The sequence below is a fragment of the Mustela erminea genome, chromosome 6 (assembly GCF_009829155.1).
Source record: "Mustela erminea isolate mMusErm1 chromosome 6, mMusErm1.Pri, whole genome shotgun sequence".
Lineage (NCBI taxonomy): Eukaryota > Metazoa > Chordata > Mammalia > Carnivora > Mustelidae > Mustela > Mustela erminea.
The window spans coordinates 51,935,835-51,955,384 of record NC_045619.1 but is presented as its reverse complement, the minus strand read 5'-3'; the positions used below and the strand labels follow the sequence as shown (position 1 = coordinate 51,955,384).

General features: G+C 45.1%; 1 long non-coding RNA gene across 1 annotated transcript in view; it reads left to right on the top strand.

The window, feature by feature from the left end:
* LOC116593216 overlaps positions 1-19,550 on the top strand; it is a 45,389-nt gene that overhangs the window by 10,357 nt on the left and 15,482 nt on the right. Inside the window, exon 2 of the long non-coding RNA XR_004286833.1 lies at positions 15,017-15,141. This is a non-coding gene — a long non-coding RNA (uncharacterized LOC116593216). The remainder of the gene's footprint in view (positions 1-15,016; positions 15,142-19,550) is intronic.

Below are 19,550 nucleotides of genomic sequence, written 5' to 3'. Positions count from 1 at the left end.
TTGACTGGAAAGGACCATGAGAGTTGACGGAAATGTGTTAGATCTTCACTGGGGTAGTGGTTACACAGGTGTGTACCTCAGAACGTGGCCAACTGAACACCTGTGCATTTCCTTATATGTAAACTCCACCACAAGAATGTTAACTCAGAAGAGATTTTAGATCAGAGCAGCATTGTGATGAAGAGCGCCAGTGTTAGAACCAAACCGGTTAGGTTCATAATCCCACCCCACCATCTTCCACATGTGACCTTGGTCAAGTTCCTCAGTCTGTCTCTAAAATGGGTAGCGTAATAGTACCTCCCTTGGAGGATTATTTGTGAGGACTGAGTGAGTTAATAGAAATAATATATTTATATCAGAAACTGGTACAAAAGTACTCAATAGATGTTAGTTTCTACTTCTTGTTATAAGTATATATGGTGCATTTAGAAAAGCTGCTAATTTTTGATCCCTTAAAGAAAAAAAAAAAAAGTGTGTTGTAGGTTTCCAGACTGGAAGCCTAGATACATGTGTTAAATATGAATGTGGTGTTTCAGTTCTCTGGTGTTCTGTTACTATTCCTGCCAGCTAAAAGAATATTGAGGTCATTACTGAAAAGGGGACACTGAAAAAAAAAAAGAGAGAGAGAGAAACGAAATAACTGATTGCAATAGGGGTGTTATATAGTTTCTGGAGAGTTTACATTAAAGTCTTAAAATAGATGGATTTCAAACGTCTGTGAGCCCAGCAACAAACGCCAAAATAGACAAGTGGGACTACATCAAAGTAAAAAGTTTCTGCACAGCAAACAATCAGTAGAGTAAAAAGGCAGTCTATGGAATGGGAGAAAACGTTTGCACACCATATACTCCATAAGTAGAAAATTTCCAAAATATATAAAGAACTCCTACAACACAATAGCAAAAAAAACCTAATAACCCAGTTTGGGGATGGCCAAAGGATTTGAATAAACATTTCTCCAAAGAAGACATACAGATGGCCAACAGGTACATGTAAAGGAACTTGATATCATTCATCATTCAGGGAAAAGCAAATCAAAACCACAATGAGATACCACCTCCCATATGTTAGGATAGACATTATCAAAGAGATTTAAAAAAAAAAAAAAAAACAAGTGTTGGGGCGCCTGAGTGGCTCAGTGGGTTGTTAAGCCTCTGCCTTCGGCTCAGGTCATGATCTCAGGGTCCTGGGATTGAGTCCCACATTGGGCTCTCTGCTCAGCGGGGAGCCTGCTTCCCCCACTTCTCTGCCTGCCTCTCTGCCTACCTGTGATCTCTCTATCAAATAAATAAAATCTTTAATTAAAAAAAAAACAAGTGTCGGTGAGGGTGTGGAGAAATTGGAATCCTTATACTCAATTGGGGACACAACAAGTGCACATAGAAAACAGTAAGAATAGGTGCCTGGGTGGCTCAGGCAACTGAGCCTCCATCTGACTCTTGGTTTTGGTTCAGGTCATGATCTCAGGGTCGAGTGCCACATCAGGCTGCACAGTCAGTGGGGAGTCTGCTGGAGATTCTCTCCTTCTGTGCTTCCTCCCCACCCCCGCACTCACACACACTCTCTCTCTTTCTGTCTCAAATAAATAAATCCTTACACCCCCCCAAAAAAATAGGAAAATAGTATGGAGTTTTCTCAAAAAATTAAAATAGAACTAACATATGTTGTAGCATCCCAAGTCTCAGTATTTATCCCCTCCAAAAGTGAAATCAGGATCTCAAAGAGATTCTGATACTCCCCCAGTCATTACAGAACTATTCAGAACAGCCAAGATATGGAAACAACCCAAGTGTCCACTGACAGATACATGTGGTATATTCATAGGATGGAATATTATCTAGCCTTTAAAAAGAAGGAATGGTAATATGTAACAATATGGATGAATCTTAAGTATATTGTACTAAGTGAAATAAACCAGTCACAGAAGGATAACTAATTCATGATTCCATTTCTGTGAGGTATCTAAAATAGTCAAACTCACAGAAGCAAAGAACAGAATGATGGTTGCCAGGAGCTTGGAAGAGAGAAAAGGAGGAATTGCTAGTCGATGGGCATAAAATTTCAGTTATGCAAGATGAATAAATTCTAGACATCTGCTGTACATTGTCCCTATAGAAAATAATCCTGTACACTTAAAATCTATTAAGAGGATAGACCTCGTGTTAAATGTTTTCATTTACCACAATAAGCAAAAAATTTTTAGGTTTACTTATTAAGTAATTGACCCCAACATGGGGCTTGAACTCACAACCCCAATATCAAGAGTCACATGCTTTACTGACTGAGCCAGCCAAGCACACCTAAACAAAAATTTTTAATGTATTATTTAAGGTTTTATTTATTTATCTGAGAGAAAGAGAGAACACACAGGCAATGGGAGGAACAGACAGGGAGGGAGAGGGATAAGCAGACTCGACAGGGATCATGGAGCCTGACACAGGGCTCAGTGCCAGGACTCGGAGATCATGACCGGAGCTGAAACCACAAGTCAGATGCTCAACTGACTGATTCACCCGGGAACCCCCCAAAAAAGTTCTTAAGATTTATTTACTGGGATGCCTGGGTGGCGGTTAAGAATCTGCCTTCAGGGGCGCCTGGGTGGCTCAGTGGGTTAAGCCGCTGCCTTCGGCTCAGGTCATGATCTCAGGGTCCTGGGATCGAGTTCCGCATCGGGCTCTCTGCTCAGCGGGGAGCCTGCTTCCCTCTCTCTCTCTGCCTGCCTCTCTGTCTACTTGTGATTTCTCTCTGTCAAATAAATAAAATCTTTAAAATAAAAAAAAATTAAAAAATTAAAAAAAAAAAAAGAATCTGCCTTCAGGGCGCCTGGGTGGCTCAGTGGGTTAAGCCGCTGCCTTCGGCTCAGGTCATGATCTCAGGGTCCTGGGATCGAGTCCCACATCGGGCTCTCTGCTCAGCAGGGAGCCTGCTTCCTTCTCTCACTCTCCATCTGCCTGCCTCTCTGCCTGCTTGTGATCTCTGTCTGTCAAATAAATAAAATCTTTAATAAAAAAAAAAAAATTAAAAAAAAAAAAAAGAATCTGCCTTCAGCTCAGGTCATGATCCCAGGGTCCTGGGATTGAGAGCCCTGGGTCAGGCTCCCTGCTCAGTGGGGAGCCTGCTTCCCCCTCTCCCCTCTGCCTCTCCCTCCACTGGTGCTCTCCCTTGCTCCCTCTGGAGGGGCCGAGGGAGAGAGAAAGAAAGTAAATCTTCAAGCACAGTCCATGCTGAGCCGGGAGCCCAACTAGGGGCCCTGAGATCATGACCTGAGTCGAAACCAAGAGCTGACTATACCACCCAGGCACCCTATAAAAAGGTTTTTAATGTTTTAAGAGCCCAAAGGAGCTAGAGTCAGCCATTCTTTAGAATAGGCGGAGGTGCTGTAAACTGACTAAATTTAGGGCTCCCAGTTGTAGCTTGCTGATGAAAGAAGTCCATCCACAAATAGGGAGCAGGTGAGTGGCCTGAGCCACATTTATGGCACTCAGCTAGAAATGGCTTTCAGGGTCATCGGTGGAAGTGTGTGGAGCTCCCCAGTTATGGCTCGAAATGGTGCAGAGACTTAGCCTCCCACCTCACCCAAGAACTGGACCCAGTAGCACATCCTTGTTGCCTCCAATGTTCGGGACCAGCTCCCACCTTCCATTCTCTGCCGTCATGCTCAACCACACCCTGTGCCGGCTGTGCCGCTCAGACAGGCAGGAGATGACAGACAGGGAGTTGAGGAATGCTCTTTGAGAGAGAAATCCATCCCCCACTGCTTGGACAGAGTCAGGAAAGCAACATCCCTCCTGTGCGGCTAAGAGTGCGATCCTGATCAGATGATAACATTTCTGGCTTTTTCCCACCTCCCCACTGGCCCACAACTGCCCTTGATCTGTCCTCAGTGTCAGAGGGCTGTACTGAGAAGACAAAGACTCTGAAACTATGTACATCTTCCTAGGCCAAAATTAAAGTCAGAGAAGTCTTAATTTTGAAAGTCCTCACCTGGTAAAGTCATGCAGGCAAATTACATGTGGGTCCTAGAACATGCACAAAGGAAGAAAGGATCGTGTCCATGGGCATTGGGATGGTAGGTAATGGTTTTCTTCCCTCCATGTGCCTTATATGGTTCTGTTTTCCAAAGTTTCATCATGTTCATTGCCATTTTTGGAATGATGACTCTGTGCCCTTGGCCTCTGCTGCAACACTGCTGGTCTCCTGACTCCCCTCCCCATTTTATTTTGACCAAAGAAGGAATCAGAGAAGCTCAAAGCCTCAAAAGAGTCTCACCCAGATCCCACAGCTGAAAAGAGTTAGAGGCCAGGGCAAGGATCGGTAGTCTCAGCCGCGCCTGACTTGGGAGCACTCCCCCCACTTCCTTGAGTCCCTTGCCCCAAATAGTGGAAACACAGCCCTTCTCCTTGCTGGCTTGATTCATCTCCAGGAGAGAAGAGGAGTCTGTGAAATTATACAAAGTTCAACTTGTGAAGCTTCAAAATTTTAATTTCACACTTGGAAGTTCTTTGGAAACAGCAAGCTTTTTTGGAACACCAGGAGGCATGAAAGCAAATGCCTTTGGTCATGTACCGTGTTTCTGGTGACACGATTTTCCAGACGCCTCTGGGAGGTGCAGTCAAAGTAGAACACCTTTGAAAATACCAAAACCCTAAGTGACAGGATGGAGCTTTCCCAGGCCCCAAACTATTCTTTCTTTCTCTGTTTCTTTTCTTTTCTTTTTTTGAGAGCATATAAAATGAAAACAGAAATTGCAACAGAACTTCTGTTCTCCAGATGTCAAGTCTATTATTTTCATCTCAGCCTCTGCAGGGGGGAGCGCAGGGAGAAACTGGCAGTGACCCGTCTTCAGCTTCTTTTAGTCCCCGTGTAGGCCCTCGGTAGGATGTGCTCAGTGCTGTAGGTGAAATACGCGGTTAGCATTTTTTTTAATAATAAGTAGATAAATCTATTTATTTTACCTATTTATCTTTTTAAATTTTATTTATCTATTTGAGAGAGAGGGGGAGGGAGAGGGAGCAGGAGTGGGGGTAGGGGCAGAGGAGAGGGAGAAGCAGGCTCCCCACTGAGCAGGGAGTGTGAAGCTGGACTCTATCCCAGGACCCTGAGATCATGACGCTTAACCGACTGAGCTACCCAGGTACCCCTGCAGTTAACATTTTTTCATCCCTTGCCCTACCTCATCTTCCTCCCACCGAGCCCAGCTTGCACACATACAGCATTTAACTAAGTCTCTTGTCAAAAGCACTTTTAGGATTGGCCACCCTCCGATGGTTGGTTGAACTGCCCTCTTAGACTTTGTGCCGAGAGAACTTCGATCTCGCTGTCGAGAAGGCAGTGCAAGCTGGGTCCCAGGAGTGCCAACCCAAGGCATTAAGAGACTGCAAGTCTCCTCCATCCCACCCCCAAAATTATATACTCTTGGCTGGGATCTCAAGAGCCATCCACCTACTCAGTTTCAGCTGAAGAGGCCAAGGATACAGAAGTTTCTCTGTCCCGGCAGGGGTTTAAGATGTAACAAAGTGTGCCATCTGAAAAATCTGGTTCCCTGGTAAAGGGGGTGGAGATATATCCCCCCATTCCCTCCCTCCCACTACTCCAGCAGCTGATCCCCTCTGCGAATCCAGAAATAGATTGTTGCTTCTAGACCCTAGAAGGGTAGACTCTACATTCCCCAAATCCAGGGTAATGAGATTGGGGAGGGGAGTGCAGTGCTAATTGATTTCTGGGCAAAGGAGGATGCCCACATTTTTAAAACTGCCACTCTGTTCTTTTTCTGAAATTCCATTTTCTTTTTATTTGCTCTAAAGAAAGGGCTTCCTTTACAGGCATTGCCTCACGGATAAAGAGGTTCCCTAAGGTTCCAAAGACCTCCCTCCTTGCCCCACAAACCCACCAGCCTGTGGCAGGAGCTTTCTGTGAGGACCAGCTCCCCAAATTTACGAATGATCAGAGTCACTTGTAGACTTGACTTGTAGACTAAGACCAAAGCCTCTGAACTCTGGGATGGCTTCAGGAAGGAGAAGCCAAACCAGCTGCAACAGGGACAAGGGTTCTGTCCTGCATCAGACCCCAGTTCCTGAAGGGGACCCGTTCAGGGAGGCCTGGAGGGCTGGTGGTGGGGAAGGAGGTCCCAAGTCCCACCAGATGTTGACAGAGACACGACGCTGTCATTTGCTAGCTGGTCTTCTTGCTCGAAATCATCCTTCTTTCCTTCCTTCAGGCGCCAAGCTTCCCCCAGAGTGATGTTCTTAAAATACAGAGCTACACTCCATCCTCTGGTTCCCTATTCCTTACAGCTTGGGTTCCAACTGTTGTTCTACTTCCAGGCCATTCTTTCAGCACATCTGACTAGCAAAGCTATGCCTGGAGCATGAGAAACTCTTTCCCTCATTGCCTCTTTGGGAAAAAAACCCACACAGATTCTTTCCCTTCGTTTTCAGCCTTTGTAAGCCCCTTACCCTTAGCCCACTTGGGCTACTAATGAGCCTGGCTGCGGCAGGGGTTGTTGGGGGGGCGGGAAGAAGCGGGGAGAAGGGGCTGGCAGCTGGCGGCAGGGAGCTCGGGTGAGATCCTGCTACTCCTTCATATGCTGGCTCCACACTGAAGTTTTTCAAAGTCAACTTTCCTCTGGTTCTCCGCGATGGAGTTTCTTTTACTACTGGTAACCAGAGACAACAGATCTGCTGTCAGAACAGCCTTGAGAATAAAGATCAGCTGGTCCCTCATGACTGCTGTGATGGCGTGATAGGAGCAGCTGAAGGAGACACGAGGTCCAGGCATTACTTTTGTCCCTCAGGCTGAGAAAAGCCTCAAGTATGAGGGGAGAGCCAAGTGAGCTCCCATCCCAACGGTGACTCATTCTTGTAATTATTCCTCGGGCTGCTGCGTCTCCCAACCTGAGACTGTAGGTTCACCTGCTCCAGAACTACCTGGGCTGAGCGGTAAAGCCCAGCATTCCCACACCCCACCAATCTGATGTCCAGGACTTCTGAAGGAAGGGCTGAGAACCTGCAGTTTTAACACGCTTCCCAGATACTGCTCTTGCTGGCTTTGGCGGAGACCGGTCGAGCCCCTGATTCCCGTCTTTGTGTCTCGGTGAGTTGTCTGCAGTCCATCCAGACGGCCAGTGGAGCACAAGGACTAGGAACATGGCTTGAGACCCTGGCTCTGCCACATATTGGCAAGTGACAGTAAGAAAGCTGTGCAAGTAGGCAAAGAGGCAGGCAGAGAGAGAGGGAAGCAGGCTCCCCGCTGAGCAGAGAGCCCAATGTGGGGCTTGATCCCAAGACCCTGGGATCATGATCTGAGCAGAAGGCAGAGGCTTTAACCCACTGAGCCACCCAGGTGCCCAGGATTACTTTTTAAAAACAAGGAGGGGAAGCTGGCTGGCTCATTCAGGGGAACATGTGACTCTTTTTCTTAGGGTTGTGAGTTTGAGCCCCACGCTGGATGTAGAGATTACTTAAAAAATAAAAGAATTTAAAAATTAATGCAAGGGTGCCTGGCTGGTTTGGTCTGTAGACCATGCAACTCTCTCTGTTTTGGGCGGGGTGGGGGGGGGGTTGGTTTGTTTTTTGTTTTTTTGTTTTTTGAGCTCTTAATCTCAGGGTCAAGAGTTCAAGCCCCACGTTGCTCCTGGAGGCTACTTAAAAAAGAAAAAATAAGGGACACCTGGGACACCTAGGTGGCTGTCAGTTAAGGGTCTGCCTTTGGCTCAGGTCATCCCTGGATGATGAAGTCCCACATCAGGCCCCTTGCTCTAAGGGAGGCCTGCGGCTCCCCCTGCTTGTGTTCTCTCTCTCTCTCTCTCTCTCAAATAAATAGATGAAATCTTTTGTTAAAAAAGAAAGAGAAAAAAATGAGTGCATATTAAGTGCAAGTTTCCTGGCACATAGTAAATGTTCAATAAATGGCAGCTCTCGTTTTCCAGTCCAATGCTTCCCAAACATCAGGCATTCACAGGCCATTGTCACAATTTTTGTGATTTATGCCTGCATAATCCTCTACTAGACTTTGCAAAATATTTGTTACTAAATAACTTGCCCTTCTTCTTTAGCACCATCCTAAAAAGCGATACCTGGGAAATAATTGATTTGATGCACTATTATATTCTTTACACATTAAAATTAATACATAATTAAATCTAACTCATTTGTTTTAGGGACTGCCACGGTATGTCTACCACCAGTGGGAAACTCTGGTCTAATCCAACTTCAGGAAACTGAGACTCAGAGAGGCTAAGTGGATTTTCCAGGGTCACACAGGGAATTGTTGGAAAAGCCAGAAGTAGAGGAATTCAGGTCTCCCAACTAGGGCAGTACCCTTTACCCCACATCAAAACTGCTGGTTTTACAGTGTTCTTAAAAGACACACTGAGGGGTGCCAGACTGGCTCAGTCAGTAGAGCGTGCAACTTTTGATCTCAGGGTTGTGAGATCAAGCGCCATGTCGGGTGTAGGGCTTACTGAAATTAAAAAAAAAAACAAAACCTGAAATGTGCTGAAAAGGGATCATTCTTTTGTTAGTCTGATGTTAACAAATTGGAAATAACTTTTATAGATTAAATTGGCTACAAAGATAACCTCCATTCGGCATGAAGCAGAAGAGGAAGTTGAAAGCACATGTTCACCTCATTTCACCCGTCTGCTCTTGAGCGGGCGCTGAGCTCACAGGACAAGGAAGACTGAGGTGCTGAGCCCTGGAGGTGCCGTGGGAGACCGTGTGCAACCGTGACTCCTGGTGACTCGTAATGGTGCAGACAGGAGTCTGCCTGCAGCAAAAGCAGCTCAGGGCACAAGCTCCAGTGTCAGATGGGGCTGGGTTCTAAGGCCGGTCACCACTCACAAGTTTGACTTCGCCTTTCTGAACCTCAGTCCCCTCATCTGCACCACTCTCGCAGGGTTGCTGGGAAATTAAGTCCTCTCTAGAGAACGTGCCTAGAGCAGCAGGGAAGGCTTTTTTTTTTTTTTTTTTTTTTTCGAGGGAGAGAGGGAGAGGGATTGGTGCAGGGGCAGAGGGAGAGGGAGAGAGAAAATTTTAAATAGGGTCCACACCCAGCACCGGCTTGATCTCTGTTCTTGTATCAGATATGTGATTTGTGGGGAGCCTGGGTGGCTCAGTGGGTTAAGCCTCTGCCTTTGGCTCAGGTCATGAAATCAGGGTCCTGGGATCGAGCCCCACATCAGGCTTTCGGCTCAGCGGAGAGCCTGCTTCCTCCCTTCTCTCTCTCTACTTGCCTCTCTGCCTACTTGTGATCTGTCAAATAAATAAATAAAATCTTAAAAAAAAAAAAGATATGTGATTTGCAAATCTTCCAGCCTGTGATTTGCCTTTTCATTCTCTGTTACAGTCTTTTGGAGAAGTTCTAAATTTTTTTTAAAAGATTTTATTTATTTATTTGACAGAGATCACAAGTAGGCAGAGAGGCAGGCAGAGAGACAGAGAAAGCAGGCTCCCCGCAGAGCAGAGAGCCCGATGCAGGGCTCGATCCCAGGACCCTGGGATCATGACCTGAGCCGAAGGCAGAGGCTTTAACCCAGTGAGCCACCCAGGCGCCCCTGGAGAAGTTCTAAATTTTGATGAGTCCTGACTCATCCATTTTTTCTTTTATTAATTATACTTTTGACATATTCTCTAAGAAATTTTTACCTAACCCAAAGTGACAAAGATTTCCTCTTAGAACTTTTATAGCTTTAGGTTTTACTTTTTTTTTTTTTTAAAGATGTAGTTATTTGTTTGAGAGAGAGAGTGAAGTGGGAAGGAGCAGAGGGAAAAGGAGAGAGAAACTCAAGCTGACTTCAGGTTGAGCATGGAGCCTGGCATGGGACTCGACCTCATGACCCTGAGATCACAACCAAAGGTGAGCCAAAACCAAGAGTCAGTTGTTGAACCAACCATGCTACCCAAGCGCCCTGCTTCAGCTTTGCATTTAAATCTATGGTCCATTTTATGAAAGATTTTGTTTACTTATTTGACAGAGAGAGAGAGCACAAGTTGGCAGAGAGGCAGGCAGAGAGAGAGAGGGGGAAGCAGGCTCCCTGCTGAGCAGAGAGCCCGAGATTCGGGGCTTGATCCCAGGACCCTGAGATCATGACCTAGGCAGAAGGCAGAGGCTTAACCCACTGAGCCACCCAGGCACCCCGATCCATTTTTTTTTCTTTTAGATTTTTTATATGAGAGCAAGTGAAAGAGAGAGCATGAGCAGCAGAGAGGAGTAGGGAGAAGCAGACTTCCCGCTGAACAGGGAGCCCGATGTGGGACTCAGTCTCAGGCCCCCGGGATCCTGACCTGAGCTGAAGGCAAGTACTTAACTGACTAAGCCACCCAGGTGCCCTCTATGATCCATTTTTTTTTAAATTTATTTATTTGACCGAGAGGAGGAAGCAGGCTCCCTGCTGAGCAGAGCCCGATGCGAGGCTCCATCACAGGACCCTGGGATCATGACCTGAGCCAAAGGCAGAGGCTTAACCACTGAGCCACCCAGGTGCTCCTATGATCCATTTTTGAATTAATTCTTATATATGGCAAGGGGTACGAATTGCAATTTATTTTAAAATATGCAAAAGCAAAAAAAAATTTTAAATAAAATACAACATGTAAAAGCATATGAATATCCAATCCCAGCACCATTTGTTAAAAAGAGCATCCTTTCTTTACTGAATTGCCTTGGTACCTTTGTCGAAAATTCATTGACCAAGTACGTGTGGGTTATGTCCGGACTCTCTCGTCTACCTGAATGTTATTTTTTAAATTTGTTTTATTGTGGTAAAAATATATATATAACTGAAAATTTGTGATTTTAACCACACTTAAATATACAGTTCAGTGACATTAATTATATTCACACTGTTCAATCATTACCACGATTTTTTCCAAAATGAACGTTCTTTTTTTTTTTTTTAAAGATTTTATTTATTTACTTGAGAGAGAGACAGTGAGAGAGAGCATGAACGAGGAGAAGGGCAGAGAGAGAAGCAGACTCCCCGTGGAGCTGGGAGCCCGATGCGGGACTCGATCCCGGGACTCCAGGATCATGACCTGAGCCGAAGGCAGTCGTCCAACCAACTGAGCCACCCAGGCGTCCCCAAAATGAATGTTCTTTTAGTCTTTTTTCTTAAAAAAAAAAAAAAAAAAGCCTGAGAATTTGATATAGCATTCCATCACACCCTTAGTTTTGTTTTAATATGAAAAAATAATGTCAATGCTCCTGAAAGATAACCATGTTTAGCCTCCAGCCTTATGTGGATTCCATGACAGCCCTCTGTCCCTAAGTTGTTCAAACCCCCATTTCAGAACCTCAGAGGAAACGAGAATTCACAGAGATCTTAGAGATGACCTTGAAGCCCCTTCATTTTACAGACTTGAAAGCCGAGAACGCGGGTCCCAGGCTGGTGAGTGACAGAGCCAACTGAAACACAAGAAATGCTATTCTGGTGCCATGGGGGTTTGCACCAAATCCTGGAGCCTCCCTTCCATGAGACCCGATTTTGGTGAGATCCCTTCTCTTCTCAGGACACCAGGGAGGTGACGCCGCACAACGCTCCTCACATGGCCATCTTGAGAGTTCACCCAAGGGAAAAAAATCACCCTAAAGTCAACAAAAGGCAAGGGGCTGTCAGGAACAGAACAGCTGTGGGATTCCTGACCACCAGCAAGCGGCCACTGAGGACAGAATGCTCAGAAAGAGTTCTTGAGGGGCACCTGGGTGGCTCAGTCATTAAGCATCTGCCTTTGGCTCAGGTCAGGACCCGGAGGTCCTGGGATCGAGCTCCACATCGGCCTCCCTGCTCAGCAGGAAAGCTGCTTCTCTGTCTCCCACTCCCCTTGCCTGTGTTCCCTCTCTCACTGTGTCTCTCTCTGTCCAATAAATACATAAAATAAAATCTTAAAAAGAAAAAAGAAAAGAAGGGAAAAGAAAAGAGTTCTCATAAGAGTCAAGGAGGGCACTAGGCAGCTCTTCCTCCTCTCAGGCTGGATTACGAGTCTTAGAGAAAATAGAAAAGAGTCCTGTTTACGGACCCGACTGAAAATGCGATGCGCACCCTGCTTCCTCTCATCCATGAGGCCATTATTACAGTGGAACCTCCCCCAAAACACTGAGAATTGTGATCTATCATATGAAGTGGGGTTTCTTGGAAGCAGCTAGAAAACACTACTCCAGGTCATGATCCCTGCCCCCAAATGCAAATTTTCTTCTTTTAAGTTGATTTATTCATTTTTTTAGTAAGCTCTGTACCCAACTCAGGGCTCGAACTCACGGTCCCAAGCCAAGAGTCACATGCTTTTCTGGCTGAGCCAGCCAGGCACCCCCAAATGCAAACTCTCCTAACCAGAAAAGTAGGAGGTTTCTTCCAACAACACGGTATCAGCAGCTAACCCTGTGGAGCGTTTACTCTGATGACGCCATCACCGGAAACTCTTCTGGCACTTGTTAGAATTCAGTGAGAGGGGGACCATGGTTTTCTTCACTTTATAAAAGAAATGAAGGCACAAAGAGGTTCAAGAACTTGCTCAAGATCTCCCAGCTCCCCTCCACTGGGTCCAGAGGCCTTAACAACCACATTACTGGCATCTCCAATCAGGGCTGAGGTCGGGAGACCCTCCCTTGACCTCTCTCACGTGATTCACGGCTATGGTTGTGAGAGTCTGACAGCCCCCAGTGAGTGAGCTGTCGGGCATGCTGGTGGACAGTTGGAAAATACATGAAGCCAGGGAGTGGAGGGAGGCCCGGCCTCCTGGTGGGCTCTGAGTCACACAGGTCACCCCGGGCTGGCCTGCTCGGCCTGTCGCCGTCAGCTGTCTATCTTGTCTGTCTGTCTCTCATGCTGCACAGCCAGCCTGGGACTCACAGATGGGAACTGCCATTTACAAGCTCTCTGGCAAAATCAACTTGCAGGTGAAGAAAACCCACAGACCGGGTAGGTTACCTTTGCTTCTGAGTCTGATGGCATCTGGGCTGCTGGGAGGACGAGGAGCCTCCACGTGGGTTCAATGGTCTCTGCCTTTGATGTGCTAGAAAGACCCAGGCGGCCTTCAGGGATGGGGTAAATGCTTCAAGGGGCTCTGCTGTTTCCGTTCCTCATCATCTGAGTTCATTTATCAGCCTCTTCACAAACCGGCTTTATTTCTTGGAGGCAAATGTGCTTTTGAATTTCACACAAGTCCGATGAAGGATGGAGACACCAGAGCCATGGGCGTCTTTCTATTACAGGACAGCTCAGTAAGTTAAATTTTCCAGAACAGATGGAACAGTAACGCCAGCATTATTGTGACCAGTTATAAATATCAAAGACATGTGTTTTGCAGTTCAGATTCTTCCTGAAAGGGCTCAAGGACTTTTAAGCTTTAGTCCGCAGCTCCCAAATCTTTCTTGAGGAGCAATGGAAAAACGCGTTCAGGCGTGCAGCGCTGGAGGCGGAATGGTTGGTGGGGGGTGGTGCTCAGGTAGGGGCGCCTGGGAATGCGTGGGAAAGCCTCGGGTTCATAAAGTGGGCAGATGCTGGTTTGGGGTCCCCAGCACCATGTTGGTGCATTTGCCACACTGTATCATGAGGGTTGCTTCCTGTACCCTTTCCTTCCGCCGAGGGCAGAGGCTGAGCCTTCCGGTAACGGTCTAATGAGCCCTGGGATGACGCAGGCACTAGTATTTTGGGTATGTATTTAAGAATGTATACCTGCATGAGGAATAAGTCTCTGCAAATTAGTTGAGTTTGACTCTAGAGGTTCTGGTTTCTAGGTCACTTCTGGATGCTATTTTGTAAGCCAGGGCCCTGTTACCCTCCTATGGGTTTGATCGGGGGATCAGCACACAAAACATTTTGATGATACAGACTGCTTTATCCTTGGCTAGAATTGAAAACTACGAGTGGATCCCCACTCTTCATTTTCCTGCAGGGTTTTTCTTACCCGGATAATACTACTTTAATGGGTGAAGTTATTTCATAATAAGGTCCCTTAAAGACTTCATAATATAAAAGATTCATTACTAGACTAGTATTGTGAGAATTCTAATTGCCAGTGAACAGAGTTGTAGAATTTCTTATCTATGTGTTGTAAAATGGCTGAAAGAGCTCTTTTAAAGACATTTACATTGGAAAACCGTTTGGCAGTTCCTCAAAAAATGAAACAGAGTTACCATATGACCCAGCAATTCCATTCCTAGGAATGGAAACCACTCATTGTCTATTAACCGATAAGTAGATAAAATGTGGTCCTTCCAGGCAAGGAAACATTATTTTTAAAAAAGAAAGAAAGAAATATTACTCAACAATAAAAAAGAATGAAATTCTGGGGCGCCTGGGTGGCTCAGTGGTTAAGCCTCTGCTTTCGGCTCAGGTCATGATCTCAGGGTCCTGGGATCGAGCCCCACATCAGGCTCTGCTCAGCGGGGAGCCTGCTCTCCTCCCCCTCCTCACCTCTCTGCCTACTTGCGATCTCTGTCTGTCAAATAAATAAATAAAATCTTAAAAAAATATAATGAAATTCTGACACATACCACCACCTGCTGGGTGAAAAAGCCAGACACAAAAGGCCACAGATTGTATGATTCCATTCATGGGAAACATCCAAAAAAGGCAAGTACACAGAAATTAGATTTGTGGTTGCCAGGGGCTAGAGGAAGAAGGAAATAGTCTGTGACTGCTCACAGGCAACAGGTAAGGGTTTTGTTCTTGGGGTAAATGAGTGTTCTGGAATTAGATCATGGTTGCACAACTCTACTCTTCAACATGGTGAATTTTACATTATGTGAACTTTATCTCAGTCGAAGAATTGAAAAAAGAAAAACAGAGTAGCCTAATCCCCTGTCTTTGTGAAATATATTCACCGATATATTACATTTAGATTTCAGTGAAGGCCTGTTAGTCCAGGTTTAAAGGGCTCTGCATACTGTTGTGAACAAACAGGCCTCTCACAAACACATGTTCATTGCTCCGGGTCAGACGCTGGCTTTTGGTTTTGGAGGCTTCATTTCCCTCTGCCACATGCATCTAAGCAGGAACCTCATGTGCTCTGTCTTTCAGAGGGTAAATATATATGTCATTCTTACTGCCGAGACCTGGTTCATCTGGATTATCCCCCAAATGGGAAATTACCAAGCCGCGTGCCAGCTTGTGAAGTAAGACGCTCAAGCGAAAAGCACACTCAGGTAGGCACTGTTGGCTGACGTTCTGGGTTCAGGAGTACCATCTCGCACACGCCCGATGATGGTCTTTTTATCCCCGTGGCTTCCCTGAGTGTCTCCACAGGCTCCACATAGCCCATGTCCAGTATCTGCCGTTTCTCCTGGCCTCAGGGCCTGCCCAATCAGAAGCTGGACTATGGGTTGTGATTTTAGAAATAACCTGATAGAATGGCTTGATGGTTCATCCCACAGATCTGGGGTGAGAGCTGGGGCTCGTCGCAGCTCTGAGTGGGGTCTTGTTGCGAACACGTGGGTCGGTTGGTTGTGTCTGCATCTGATGAGGAACCTCGCAGGAGCGCCCTGCAGGGGAACCCACCTGTGGTCATGGGTCTGTCAAAGCAAGGCTCGCTAGCTAGGAGGTAGAGATCCACTCCTGTAGATCCCCAGCCAGGTCCCTACCGGTGCCTCCACCCCGCTGTCCTCCCCTGCCTTGCTGAGATTTTCCAAAGGAAGGGGGTGCGACTGGCCCTGTTGCCGGCTCCTCCAGAAGCTCGACTATTTCTAGCATCTTCTTTCCTGACCCATCAAGATTGTTCTGCTTGTTCATTTGTTTTTTTGTCAGAAGATTGAGTTGACACTTGCCTTGGATGATCTCTGATTCTCTCGTCAGTTTCTGGGAGCTCACTGCTGTATCTGAGTAGGATTCCTGAAAGTAGGCAACGATTTGCTTTCTTTCGTATGTGAATAACACTACTATTCAATTTGCACCACCCACCCACACCACCCCCCCCACCACGCCCGGGCTGATTCCTCATTGCTCCCTGACCAGTGCTGAGTACAAAAGACCGGATCCGTGGTTTTTTCTGCAACAAAGTTAACTCTTGTTCAGTTAACTCTGCTGTTGTGCAGAGTTTGTTCAGTGTGTGTGGCTCACATCTGCGGAGTTCCCATTGGACTTAATGACACTTGGCACGGGCACGGGACGCAAATGGGGATTCTGTAAAGGGCACGGAGACTAGCTTTTCTGGCAAACTGACAGCTTCATTTTAAGTAATGACTGATGTGAATTTTACAACTGGAGCCTATTGGAGTTCCTGCGAAGTTGTGTCAGCCTTAGAACTAACTTCAGAACATGCCTTCATCTCAAAGAAGAAAAGCTTGGATTAGGGATGCAGTTTGTAATTTAATAGGATGTCTTTAGAGCAAGCAGAGAAGATAATAGACGTATTATGAGAAGCTCTAGGGAGAACAAATATATTCTTGTTGGGCTTGTTGGGCTTGGAGGAAAAAAAAACTGTAGAGTTCAAGTGCGAGGTTTAAACAAATGCTTTAAGAAGTTTCTCAGAAGCTACCTGAGCTACAAGTGCTTGAATCATTTACATTCTTTTCTTGTATAGATCATTTTTTCTTGTATAGATTTTTTTTAAAGTAATACTGAGTTCTCTAAAAGTTTTAGAAAATGATAATTTGATACTTATTTTAGTTCTGTAATTTCAAATTGTAGAATGTAAGATTTAGAAGTTGACATTTTGGGGAGTCCCAGATTTGGTTTGCAAGATGGAATCACACAGAACATTATGAAAACAGTCTTCCCAGCTGGCTGAAGATAAAATTCCTCCGTATTAGAGTAAGAATAACCTCCAACTGGGAATGCCACTCTAGTAGATCATTCGCTGTATGTACCTTTCCAGGATAGTGACATGGACCTGTCCTGCGGTGATGAGAAGCATATTAGAGCTTGAATATTTCTTCTCATAAGGCACACCCAAAATGTGGTGTTATAAAACATCGTTTTAACATTCTACCTAATCAATCTACTCCTGTGAACTGGGATTTAATACTCTGATTTTCTCTTACTGGCTGATGTGCAATTGTTCCAAAGTCATTAACAGGATTCTGAGTGTTGGCAATATCTCTAGCCTCAGGAAATTAACCTTTTGAAAGTGTGTATCAGCTGATTGTGTTACAAGATCTCTCAGTCTAATTATAATCCCCAATGCTGTTGGCCTTGGCCACTGATAGTAAAAGAAATTGCAGAATGGCTTTAATTAGTATAAGACCCTTGAAAAGAACAATTCAAGCAGAATCTCCTGGAAACAATTGAATTTGGCCAAAGAACCAAGAAATGAATTCCTCCCTCTTGTTTTCCTGCTGCTTTCTGTTATGGTGAGGACTTTGAAAGATGGTTGGAAAGCACTTTTCAACTATAAACCACGTATATATTTTTTTAAAGATTTTATTTATTTGAGAGGAAATGAGAGACCACGGGCAGAGTGAAAAAGCAGAAGAGAATCAAGCTCTCTGCTGAGCAAAGAGCCTGATGCTGGACTGGATCCCAGGACCCTGAGATCATAACCTTAGCCGAAGGCAGATGTTTAACCAATAGAGCCACCCAGGCACCCTCAACTATAAGCCATACTTTAAAACATATTTAGTTATTTATCTTTAGGTTTCGATGTAACCTGTTTGGTTTCTATATTCAATACTATGAAGATTTGATTGATTTGCAAATCAAAAAAAATTTTTTAAAGATTTTATTTATTTATTTGACAGGTCACAAGTAGTCAGAAAGGCAGGCAGGGGGTGGGGTGGGGTGGAGTGGAGAATTAGGCTTTCTGCTGAGCAGAGTGCCCAATGGGGACTCAATCCCAGGACCCTGGGATCATGACCTGAGCTGAAGGCAGAGAGGCTTTAACCCACTGAGCCACCCAGGCGCCCCAAAATCAAATTGTTTTTATATTCCATATAGTTTAGCGATTATGAAAATAATACATGATAATGATAGAAATTTTGGAGAACGTAAGAAAGTGAAAAGAAAGAAAGAGGGGTGCCTGCCTGGCTTAGTCAGTAGTGTGCAACTCTTGATCTCAGCGTTGTGAATTCAATCCCCATGTTGGGTGTGGAGCTGATGTACCCAAAAATGATCACTCAGTATTTCAGTACCTTTCTTTCCTGTTTTTAAAGTGTCTATTGCCTGTATGTATTTCTCATAAAATTGGAAGCATTTGATCAATAGATATCATATAGCTTTACTCTTCATTATACTGTGACCATTTTTCTACCCTGTGTTCTCTGAAAACATGATCTCAAAGATAAAATATTTCATCTTATTAATGTTTTACACTTGATTTAATAACTGTTTCTTTTAATGTTGTCTTACTATTGTAAAAAAAAGAAAAAAGCTGCCATAACATATTTGTATGCAAATCTTTTTGCATGTTTCCATTTATTTCCTTAATACAGATTATCTAAAAAGAATTATTTGGTCAATGGCTTTATGGCCCTTGATACAAACTGCCAAATTCTTTAACAGAAAGTTTGTGTCAGTTTACACCCTTACCAGCCATTCCTGAGCCAACTTATCTCTGTATAAATTCATCTGCAGTCTCCTGCATAATGTATTCCAATAAAAAAAAATTTTTTTTTAGGCACTCCTAGGTGGCTCAGTCAGTTAAGCGTCTGACTTTTGATTTCAGCTCAGGGCGTGATCTCAGGGTTGTGAGATGGAGCCTCGTGATCAAGCCAGAGTCAGACTCCCTGCTCAGTGGGGAGTCTGCTTCCCCCTCTGTCTCTTCTCTCCCTCCCCCGACCCCAAAATCCTGCTCTTTCTCTCTCTCACAAATAAGTAAATAAAATGTCAAAAAAAAATTGTTTAAAGGCTTATTCCCTTAAGATTGGAGGATGAGGTTGGGTCTATTCTAATTTTTCAAAAATTGTGATTATTAGTAAAGCTAAGACCCAGAAAAATTGGTGATTTTGTGATTCAGTCTGGTCTTTCTCAGAAAGGAGAAAGACCTTTTATGCAAAGGATATGAGGTTCACAATTGCTTGTCCTCCTGATTTTCTGAGGGCAGATCTCTTCCAAAGTAGGGCAGGAGATGGCAGGTCTGTGTGAGCTAGTAGAAAAGGAAAGTACAGGGGCGCCTGGGTGGCTCAGTGGGTTAAGCGTCTGCCTTTGGCTCAGGTCATGATCCCAGGGTCCTGGGATCGAGCCCCACATCCTTGCTCAGCGGTGGGTCTGCTTCTGCCTCTGCCTGCTGTTCTCCTTGCTTGTGCTTGCTCTCTCGCTCTCTCTCTCTGACACATAAATACATAAAATCTTTAAAGGGGCGGGGGGGGGGGGGAGAAAAGGAAGGAAAAGAAAAGAAAAGGAAGGTACAGAAGCCAACCACCACTTGTGTTTCTGGTTGAGGCAAGGCGGGAACTGTAAGGATGAAGGGTGTTGAAAGAGATGTAGGTGATTAGAAAAACAGCCCCAGATATTAAAATCCCTGAGGAGCTTCACAAAATGTGAGAAGTTGTCTGTTCCTCTTTCATCTCTAGATCCCACAAGCCACAAAGTCATTCTTAAGTCGTTGTCTGTTTGGTTTCCTGGGTTTAGCATTTTACATTCTCAACGTTTTTACTTGCTCCCCATACAGCAGCAAGGACAA